Source organism: Lissotriton vulgaris, chromosome 4_1 (assembly GCF_964263255.1).
Source record: "Lissotriton vulgaris chromosome 4_1, aLisVul1.2, whole genome shotgun sequence".
Classification (NCBI taxonomy): domain Eukaryota; kingdom Metazoa; phylum Chordata; class Amphibia; order Caudata; family Salamandridae; genus Lissotriton; species Lissotriton vulgaris.
In genome coordinates this window covers 1,359,044,144-1,359,053,502 of record NC_141691.1, presented here as the reverse complement: position 1 = coordinate 1,359,053,502, position 9,359 = coordinate 1,359,044,144, and the positions used below count along the sequence as shown (strand labels likewise).

Here is a 9,359-nt window from a genome sequence, read left to right as displayed (position 1 = left end):
AATTCGTGAAAGAATGGGGAATGGAGCGGAAACATGCTCATTTTGCACCAAGTAAAGGCAGCGAGGAAGAAAGACCATCATAGCCACTGAAGCCCTGCCGATCACTGACAAGGTTAATCTATTCCAGAAGGCCACAGAGCCCTCAAGGCCTGCTACACCCGTATACGTCCTCAGTGTGGGGTACCCATATCCCTAAGTGCTTAAAGACCTCTGTTTCACAGTGAAGGCCAAGCTCAGGCAACCTGAAGCCCAGAGATCCTACCAAAGGCATCGATGAGCTCCATTAAAACCGTCACCGCCTGGCATGGGGAGAGGATATACACCATTGCGTCATCCGAACACATGTTCATGGGCCAGTGGGCACGTCTTATTAACAATTAACATAGAAATAAACTATTCATTTCCTCACTTGGACTGATACATTTGAGCCGCCATTTTGTTGATTGGCACTAGAGTTGTCCTTGCTGCCCTGTCCTATTCAATCATGGCCTTGCGTGGACGTGCGCAGCGGGCGTGCTGCGGGTGCGCCAAAGGCAAGCCTGTCTGTGCTAGGCCACGCTCCAGACCAGTACCAGGGCCAATTAAAATGCAGGAAACTACTCTTACCCTAAGAAAGAACTTCTATCTCTTCATTCTCTGAATAACCACATCAGTCACAAGTTTTTCAAAATTAAAAAAAAAGTTGTTCTGCTATTGCATGCCTGTATTTCCTCTTCATATGTTGAGGGTGAAAGTACCATTTAAGGCAAAAACGAGGGCCTCTGAAATGTAGGTGTGGAGAAGCAACTGGGGGAAATAATATTCACAGTAACACACAACAAAAATTTCTAATCCTTTGAAAGACTAGACAATTCTCAAAGTATGAGGAGCCATAAGTCAGACCAATTCTATTGATCTTTTATTATCAAAATATATATATATATAGTATTAGATGGAGTAAAAGGCCTTCTATAAGACACTGGAAATAAATAAGAAATAATAGAATGAAGTCAAAGGCTAACAGACAATATAAACCAAGCTGTTCACAAAACAGCCTGTTTCAATAACTGATTCTGTGAGTATAGTAACAAGATACCCACCTTTCTGACAGTCCCTAATCACAAGCTGTAATCGGATGCAGGGGTCGTATACCTCATTAACAAGAACACAAGGCTAGGACAATACATTTAGCTCGTCTGATGCAACGAAAATACTTCATGAAGACATTCTGGGTAGCAGGGCCGGACTGGCTACCGGGCGTTTTGGTGTGCTGCCAAGCTGGGGGCTTGCAGGGTACTGTCAAGTAAGTTGACCCTTACACTAATACTAAATTGTTGGATCACTCTAACTCCCTCTCGGTTACTTATCCTAAAAATTGCTTTCTAGTGAAGCATAAATTTGGGATCTTCTATTTTCTCAATACTGAAAGCCTTGATATTCTGTTACTCTCAGGAACTTGCCTAAAAGATGAGCCTATTCCGAACATTGTGGGTGCCATATCTGATAACTATTGTATTTTCCATACTGACAGACACTTTGGGATGGCTGGTGAGGTGGTAGCTGCTATTGTTTCTAGGCATCTTAAATTGACCATATTAAAAGTCATCCAGATCCAGATACTCAGTTTTTAGTTACAAATATAGAGCAGTTAAACCAGTCCTTTACTCGTGTAATTGTTTACCGGTTTCCTAATTTTATGTCCACCTTCACCCAGCCGTTCTTTGAAGCAATTTCCTAGCTTTTGATTGATTACTCCGAACTCATTAATGGGGCGGACTCTAATTATTGAATCAATGATGATTCCATGTGCCAAAAATCTCAAGACTTTCTGGAACTCCTTCAGAGGCTTAACTTAGAACAGCAGCACATTCCCACACACATTGAAGGTTATACCCTCGATCATATGTGCACTGCAAATCTTTCTTTAACAAGGTGAGAAGTATACTACCTTGCATGTGGTTTGATCCTTTCTTCATTAAATTCAGCATTGAAGGACTTCAGAAACCTAAAATTAGTCCTGAGATGTATAATTACTTTCAAAATTGGTCCAGAGTTCAAAAGTAAACATTTCGTACCACACTTCTTGCCTCCATGCCCCTTCAAAGCAACAATGTGCCCTCCATGGGCATTTTTTTCTCCCTGTTTTTTTGAGCAATCTGACACCACACAGTGCAGTAGTTTGAGGAGAATTAATTTCTCTGGGGTTCAAAATTGTGAATTGACCCTATACTTAGATACATTGACAATAATTATTTGAACGAGTGTAACTTTACATACATGTGTTGATACCGGGACTGTGGTTTCCTGAAATAATTTAATTAAGATGGTCGTGATTTCACTGACCCTGCGAATGATAATACGTGCTTGGATTGATATTGGCATTTTGCATTTGCTACAGAATAATTTTTGTGGTTGCTCTCGATATTTATGAGTCCTGATTATGACCTAACAAATTATTAAATTGAAACACTGTAGACGTTCCTCTTTGGCAAATTCAAGAGGAAGCATACATTACATCATGTTCTTGTTATAAAACGGACAAATATTTGAATTGTTATTTCTCTGCCATTGTGTGTCTTTTGTTTACACTGTAATTTTTTTGCATATGTTTGTTTAGTGTAACTTCGTGAGCATAAATTGTTTGTTTATGTTTTTGATTCTGTAGTGTTATTGTACTTTGTTTCACAAAGAAAAATCCAAATAACAAAAAACTTTTTTACTTTGAAAGAACTCTTTGCGTGGGTGCCCTTTTTGTGAGGTTTTGCCTGGCATCCACTGCGCAGCAGTGTTCGCGCAGGTGAAATCTTTTGAGAATCAGGATGGGCTTTAACCCGCCTCTCTGTTCCATTGGCTAGCTCCATAAATGGAGGCTAGCCATTGGAACAGAGATGCGTCAGTCATTGTCCGAGCAGATTCGTGGGCGTCCGGTGATTTTTTCGCTCTCCTCCCCTTTGTGAACGTCATTGCGATGGTGGGCGGTGGTTTATTTATTTATTTTTTTAAGTGGTTTTTTTGTCATTTCATCAGGCCGACCGCCGCCGGAAGAAGTCCAGGTGAGTGTTCCTCTCCCGCTGTCCGTGTGCCCGTTCCCGCCCCCCCCCTCCCACTGTCCGTGTGCCGGTTCCCACTCCCCCTCCCGCTGTCCATGTCTCCGGCCCCACTTGTAAATGCTTGTTACTCCCCTTGCCACTGTTTGGTCTCAGCCTCCATTTTTTTAAGAGTTAGTTTCTCTCCCAGCTTGTCACGCTCCGATCCGCGTAACATTCTACAATTCCCCAATACATGTCTGCTTTCTTTTCTTGCCAGTCTTCACCAACACCAGGCTCCTTACAGACTCCCTCCAACTTTCTGCTTGTTGCTTCTGCCCCTTGCTCTTTCACCACCACCTTTGCTTTCTTTATTGTTCGTTTTCCTTCACTGTTCTCCTACTCCCATCATCGTTTCCCACCACCCCAAACGTTTTACCGACCGCCTCCTCGTGAACGCTGCCGTTTTCAGTTTCTTTGCTGCCTCCAGCCCCACCCCCCATGCCACCGTGCCCCATTCCTTCCACCCCTCCCTTTCTTTGCCGTCACTGTGTCCCCACCACTCCAGCTCCTTGCAGACGCCCCCATCGCCTCGCCAGCTTGTTAGCTGCTTCCTGAATGAGTAACTCCAGTCTGGTATCTTGTGAGCGTCGCAGGATTAATCTTGGCTCTGGGAGAGGAGCCCTTTTGTTCCAAAGGTAATTACTCTGCATCTCGTTTCAGGCCCTGACAGCGCTCCAGGACAGGATGCCAGTTCAAACAACCCTTGCGTGCAAGCAGTCTGTATGAGATGAAGTTGGGGGTACTGCTGGCTCCCGAGGGGAGGGGAGGGGCCACCGATCGAAGCCCTGCCCTTTTACACTCTGTTCGGGTCGCCATGCCTGTTTCTCAGCCTTGTCTTTGACGAAAAGAGCCTCTCTGTGCAAAGGGGGAGGTCACTGTTTTTTTTTCTTACTGATTTCTTGAATGCAAACGCATTGAAAGACAAGATATTGCTGCGCAAAGAGCAAAAAATAAAATAAAAAATGCAACGGAAATGAATATGTAAAATGACTGACAATCGCCCCCAAAACAATAGTTTTTTCGATGAAAAACAATTGAGCAATCAAGGACCGAGTTTCAAAATATAGCAATCTTCCTTCCACAAATACACAATAGCATAATGACAAAAAAGAAACCAGAGATAGTCTAAAAGCTATATAAAACCGCCGTTCTCTAAACAATATTTTTAAATGTTTGCAAAATAAAGCAAGGACTCTTCTGTTCTGTTCTTTGACATGGGGACATACTTCAGACTTCTGTTGGTCAGTCAGTGAATGTCACCTCATGCTTTATTTCTTGGAACTGGGTGGGTAAACGTGTCACCCCGTCAGCCAACCTTCATGTATTTTTCCTTTTGAGAACCATCTCCTGTTTCTTTCTCATCAATCACCACTAGTGGTGTACCTACCCGCCTCTTCAGACCTCCTCCCTTGACAGTGGTGTCACTATTTGCGGATTTTAGGATGGTAATGAATCACAGATAAACAGTGTGTGTGTGTGGGGGGGGCTCTGTGTGTGGTTGGGTTCTGTGTGTGGGGGGCTCTGTGTGTGTGGGGGGCTCTCTGTGTATGTGGGGGGGCTGTGTGTGTGTGGGGGGGGGTTGTGTGTGTGTGGGGGGCTGTGTGTGGGGGGGGGGATGTGTGTGTGTGGGGGGCTGTGTGTGGGGGGGGCTCTGTGTGTGTGGGGGCTCTGTGTGGGTGTGTGTGGGGGGCTCTGTGTGTGTGGGGGGCTCTGTGTGTGTGTGGGGGGCTCTGTGTGTGGGGGGGCTCTGTGTGTGGGGGCTCTGTGTGTGTATGCATGTGTGGGGGGGCTCTGTGTGTATGGGGGGCTCTGTGTGTGTGGGTGGGCTCTGTGTGTGTGTGAAGGGACTCTGTGTGTGTGGGGGGCTCTGTGTGTGTGGGGGGGCTCTGTGTGTGTTTGGGGGGCTCTGTGTGTGGGGGGGCTCTGTGTGTGTGGGGGGGCTGTGTGTGTGTGTGGGGGGGGGATCTGTGTGTGTGGGGGCTCTGTGTGTGTGTGGTGGGCACTGTGTGTGTGGGGGGTTCTGTGTGTGGGGGGCTCTGTGTGTGTGGGGGGGCTCTGTTTGTGTGGGGGGGGCTCTGTGTGTGTGGGGGGGCTCTGTGTGTGTGGGGCGAATCTGTGTGTGTGGCTCTGTGTGTGTGGCTCTGTGTGTGTGGCTCTCTGTGTGTGTGTGTGGGTGCAAATGCAATAGGTCTCGCATTTGCGAGAGATTGAGCTATTGACATTGTAAATGACAATGCCATTTATTTATCTGTTCTCAAAACCAACACATAAATAAAAATGTTGTCATTTACAATGCCAATAGCTCTAACTTTGGCAAAGGCGAGAGCGTTGCATTGTAAATGCTTGTTTAAATTGCACCTCTTTTTGTTTATATTGCACAACTTTTGATTTGATTGAGTTGTGAATGTTGTTTGTTGTATCATTTTTTCCCTGAACCATTGTGGTTTTTGTATTCTCCAAGGAGAAGGACATTACTAGCAGGCTGCTTTGAGCCTGCGCTAAACATGTACTTTTTTGCTTAAATCTAAATCTAATTCCACTAAGTGATTGGCATTTTCCCAGTGGTTTTCTGAAGAATTACAACTTGCTAAATTGAAGGTCTACCAATTAAAGCAGCACCAGCATAGAGAGTACTCTCCATAAAACAGATTCCTTTACAAAAAATGGTTTGAATGATTATAAAGCCTTAGTACTTCGCACTAAGACTAATTTTGTTTTATCCTGCCTATTTACATGTTTCTCCCAGTTTACCTAGCTCCTAGGTTCTCAGCCAGTGTGAGTGTTCTGAGTGGAATGTTGGTGTGATAGAGATGCATGGAATGCTTGGATGCCTGTGTGGTGAGGTGTGACAGTTGAAGATGGTCTGAGCAGCAGGCAGGCTACTCCTGGTGGGGCTGCTGTGCATGGATTGCCAATCTGTTTACATGGAAACCAACCTATAACTTGAGACTTAATAAAGAATCTACAAAGATACAACTTGGCTACGTCTGGTACATCGTCTGGTACATCACAACATAATTTTGGCGACGATCTGGAGAAAGACCCATGCGTACTACTGGCTTTAAGGAAGGTATCACTGGACTGGTCATTGAAAAACTGAGGAAACTGAGGAAACTTAAAGAAACTAAGAAAGCCTCAATAATGAATTACCAGGCCTGCCAACCCCACCAGTGTCCTTCACATCAGATAGCCCCCGCCTGGGCGTACTTCATTAGCTTAAAGGACTTGTGTTTGCTTTTAATCTGACAACGTGTAAGAGCTCAAGTACATCAATCCATGTGATCAAAGTAACAGCCATCACAACAGTATGTGCCTGCCGCAAGGTGCGTTCTGCAATTCACACTAATTCTCGCAGCTAGCTGCGTTCTTCATCGATGCGCGAGCCGAGTGATCCACCGCCAAGAGTCACAGGCAACTTTTCGAAAACGTTCGCCCACCTGCGGGTGCAGGAGAGGCGGGAGGAAGGCGAACCCGTGCGTCCGCCGCCCGCGCGGCAAGACGGCCCCGGTGCCCCATTCGAGGCTTCCCCTCTGGGAGTCAGACTGCACCGTTGGGAGAAAAAAACCACTGCCAGGCGCTCGGCCCGGGAACCCCCGCCTTCCCGCCCACCCGAGGGGGGGCAAGGAAGGAAGGGGGCTCCCAGTGCAACGGGAGCAGGCAGCCCCACAGCCGCCGGTCTCCTTGCCCACCCGAGGGGGGGCAAGGAAGGAAGGGGGCTCCCAGTGTGACTGGAGCAGGCAGCCCCACAGCCGCCGGTCTCTACCAGGGTAACCCGGGAGGGACCGCGCGAGTCTTCTAACCCCCTCGTCCCGGCCGCGAGGGACCAGGTCAAACCGGGGTACCTGGCAACGAGGGAGGGTCGCTCCACCTGCACGTCAGCCGCCGGGGCGGCCCCGAGCCATGCCTTCGGGCTGGCGATCAGCCCACCACCACCCCTTGCCCGGGTCGGAGGCGCCGGGACGGGGAAGAGCCAGGCGGCTTCCCCCCTTTCCGCACGCCTCCCACCGAGAGGAGCCGAGGTCCCCTCACAGGCCCTCAGCCCCTTCTCTTCCGGGACCCCCTGCCGCGCAAGAAGGGCCACTTCCCGGTCGCCCGGAACCCGGTCGGGACCGGGACTCGGGCGTGGGAAGGGCCCAGCCGGCGCCAGGGCTTATTCCAGGGAGGGGGTGGTACCAGCCCGGGGAAGCAATGCCATTCGGTTTCCCCCCACCCGGGGGGGACGTCGTGCCGGGTGAACTTGGATTCCGTCTCGGAGAGGGACAGGGGACAGGGGCCGCCCCCTGCCATCCCCGGTCCCTCACGCGTCGGCCGGGCCTTTTACCCCCGAGGGGGGAAGATGCCCTCCGAAGTCCCGGTCCTTCACCCAAGCGCCCCGTGTGGCCGCGGACCGCTCCGCCGGGCCGGGGCACGCCAGGGCAGGGCCGGGCCCTGTGCCTACGGTGTGTGGTCTCAGGAGGCGGCCGAGGGTTTCGGGCTGGCACCGTTGATCGCTCGGGCCGCTCCGCCGTTAATGATCCTTCCGCAGGTTCACCTACGGAAACCTTGTTACTTCCTCTAGGTAGTCAAGTTTGATCGTCTTCTTGGCGCTCCGCCAGGGCCGTTGCCGACCCCGGCGGGGGCCGATCCGAGGACCTCACTAAACCATCCAATCGGTAGTAGCGACGGGCGGTGTGTACAAAGGGCAGGGACTTAATCAACGTGAGCTTATGACCCGCACTTACTGGGAGTTCCTCGTTCATGGGAAATAATTGCAATCCCCAATCCCTATCACGAACGGGGTTCAGCGGGTTACCCGCACCTGTCGGCGAAGGGTAGACACACGCTGATCCGTTCAGTGTAGCGCGCGTGCAGCCCCGGACATCTAAGGGCATCACAGACCTGTTATTGCTCGATCTTGTGTGGCTGAACGCCACTTGTCCCTTTAAGAAGTTGAACGCCGACCGCTGGGGGTCGCGTAACTAGTTAGCATGGAGGAGTCTCGTTCGTTATCGGAATTAACCAGACAAATCGCTCCACCAACTAAGAACGGCCATGCACCACCACCCACAGAATCGAGAAAGAGCTATCAATCTGTCAATCCTTTCCGTGTCCGGGCTGGGTGAGGTTTCCCGTGTTGAGTCAAATTAAGCCGCAGGCTCCACTCCTGGTGGTGCCCTTCCGTCAATTCCTTTAAGTTTCAGCTTTGCAACCATACTCGCCCCGGAACCCAAAGACTTTGGTTTCCCGGAAGCTGCTCAGCGGGTCATGGGAATAACGCCGCCGGATCGCTAGTCGGCATCGTTTATGGTCGGAACTACGACGGTATCTGATCGTCTGTACTTACACGTGCATGGCTTAATCTTTGAGACAAGCATATGCTACTGGCAGGATCAACCAGGTAGCCGCACCTGACGACGGGGTGGGAGCCGCATGCCCATCTCCCCGACCGGCCACCCTCGCGCGCCCCTCCGTCTCTCGGGAGCCTTGTCCGGGTAAAGGAGCCCGCCCGCCTGGGCGGGAGGGACTCGCCGGAGGGGTGTGGAGAGAGGGTGGTGCGGTCGCATGGGCACCGGCAGGCCCAGCCGTCTCCCCCGGGAGGGAGAGGCGGGCCGAGGCGCAGCCTGAGCGAGACGCAGGGGTGCCGGGGCCTGGCCGCGGCGGCACCCCTCGGAACGGTCGTTCCGAGCTGCTGTGGAAACGTGCTGGGCAGGGAGGGGTGACGGTGTGGCGCGCGGGGCCTGACGGACCTGCTGGGCAGCAGCATCCGAAGGCCTGGCGCACACCGACCCCTCCTGCTCGGGTCGGACCACTGGGGGGCACGAGCTGCCGGGGCCGCTCGGCCTTCGCTCTGCTGGGTTCGAAGGGGCCTCCCGCCAGGCGGCGGCAGGCCCTCGAGTCAGACGGTCCATGCGGGGTGGAAGCTCCTTGCTTGAAACAACAGCCGAGGCTGGCCAAGCAGTCCATCCCTAAACGGACCGAGAGTGCCCAATCGATCAGAAAGTACAGCCGGGGGAAAACATCTCCTGGCATCCCCGGACCTCACGGAGGTCTGCCTGAGCAAACTCCGAGGAAACGGGACCATCGGGAGGGGGCCGAGAGGCAGGTGCGTACCCGGGCCCCTGCGGGCCCCGGGAGGCGGGCCCGGGTGCTGCCTGGCCCCGTCTCGGCATCGCCAGACCTCGCGGAGGCCTGCCTGAGCAAACTTGGAGGAAAAGGCCCGTCGGCGAGGGGCCTGAGCGGCAGGTGGGTACCCGGGCCCCTGGGGGCCACCGGCGGGCGGGCCCGGGTCCTGCCTTCCCCGGATTCAGAACC

At 51.7% G+C, this 9,359-nt stretch overlaps 2 pseudogenes; both read right to left on the bottom strand.

Moving 5' to 3' along the window:
• Nucleotides 1-6,299: 6,299 nt before the first annotated feature.
• On the bottom strand, nt 6,300-6,475 carry LOC147723986 (5.8S ribosomal RNA; annotated as a pseudogene).
• Nucleotides 6,476-7,576: 1,101 nt separating this feature from the next.
• LOC147723985 (18S ribosomal RNA) lies at nt 7,577-8,448 on the bottom strand (annotated as a pseudogene; the record flags this gene model as incomplete).
• Nucleotides 8,449-9,359: the final 911 nt, after the last annotated feature.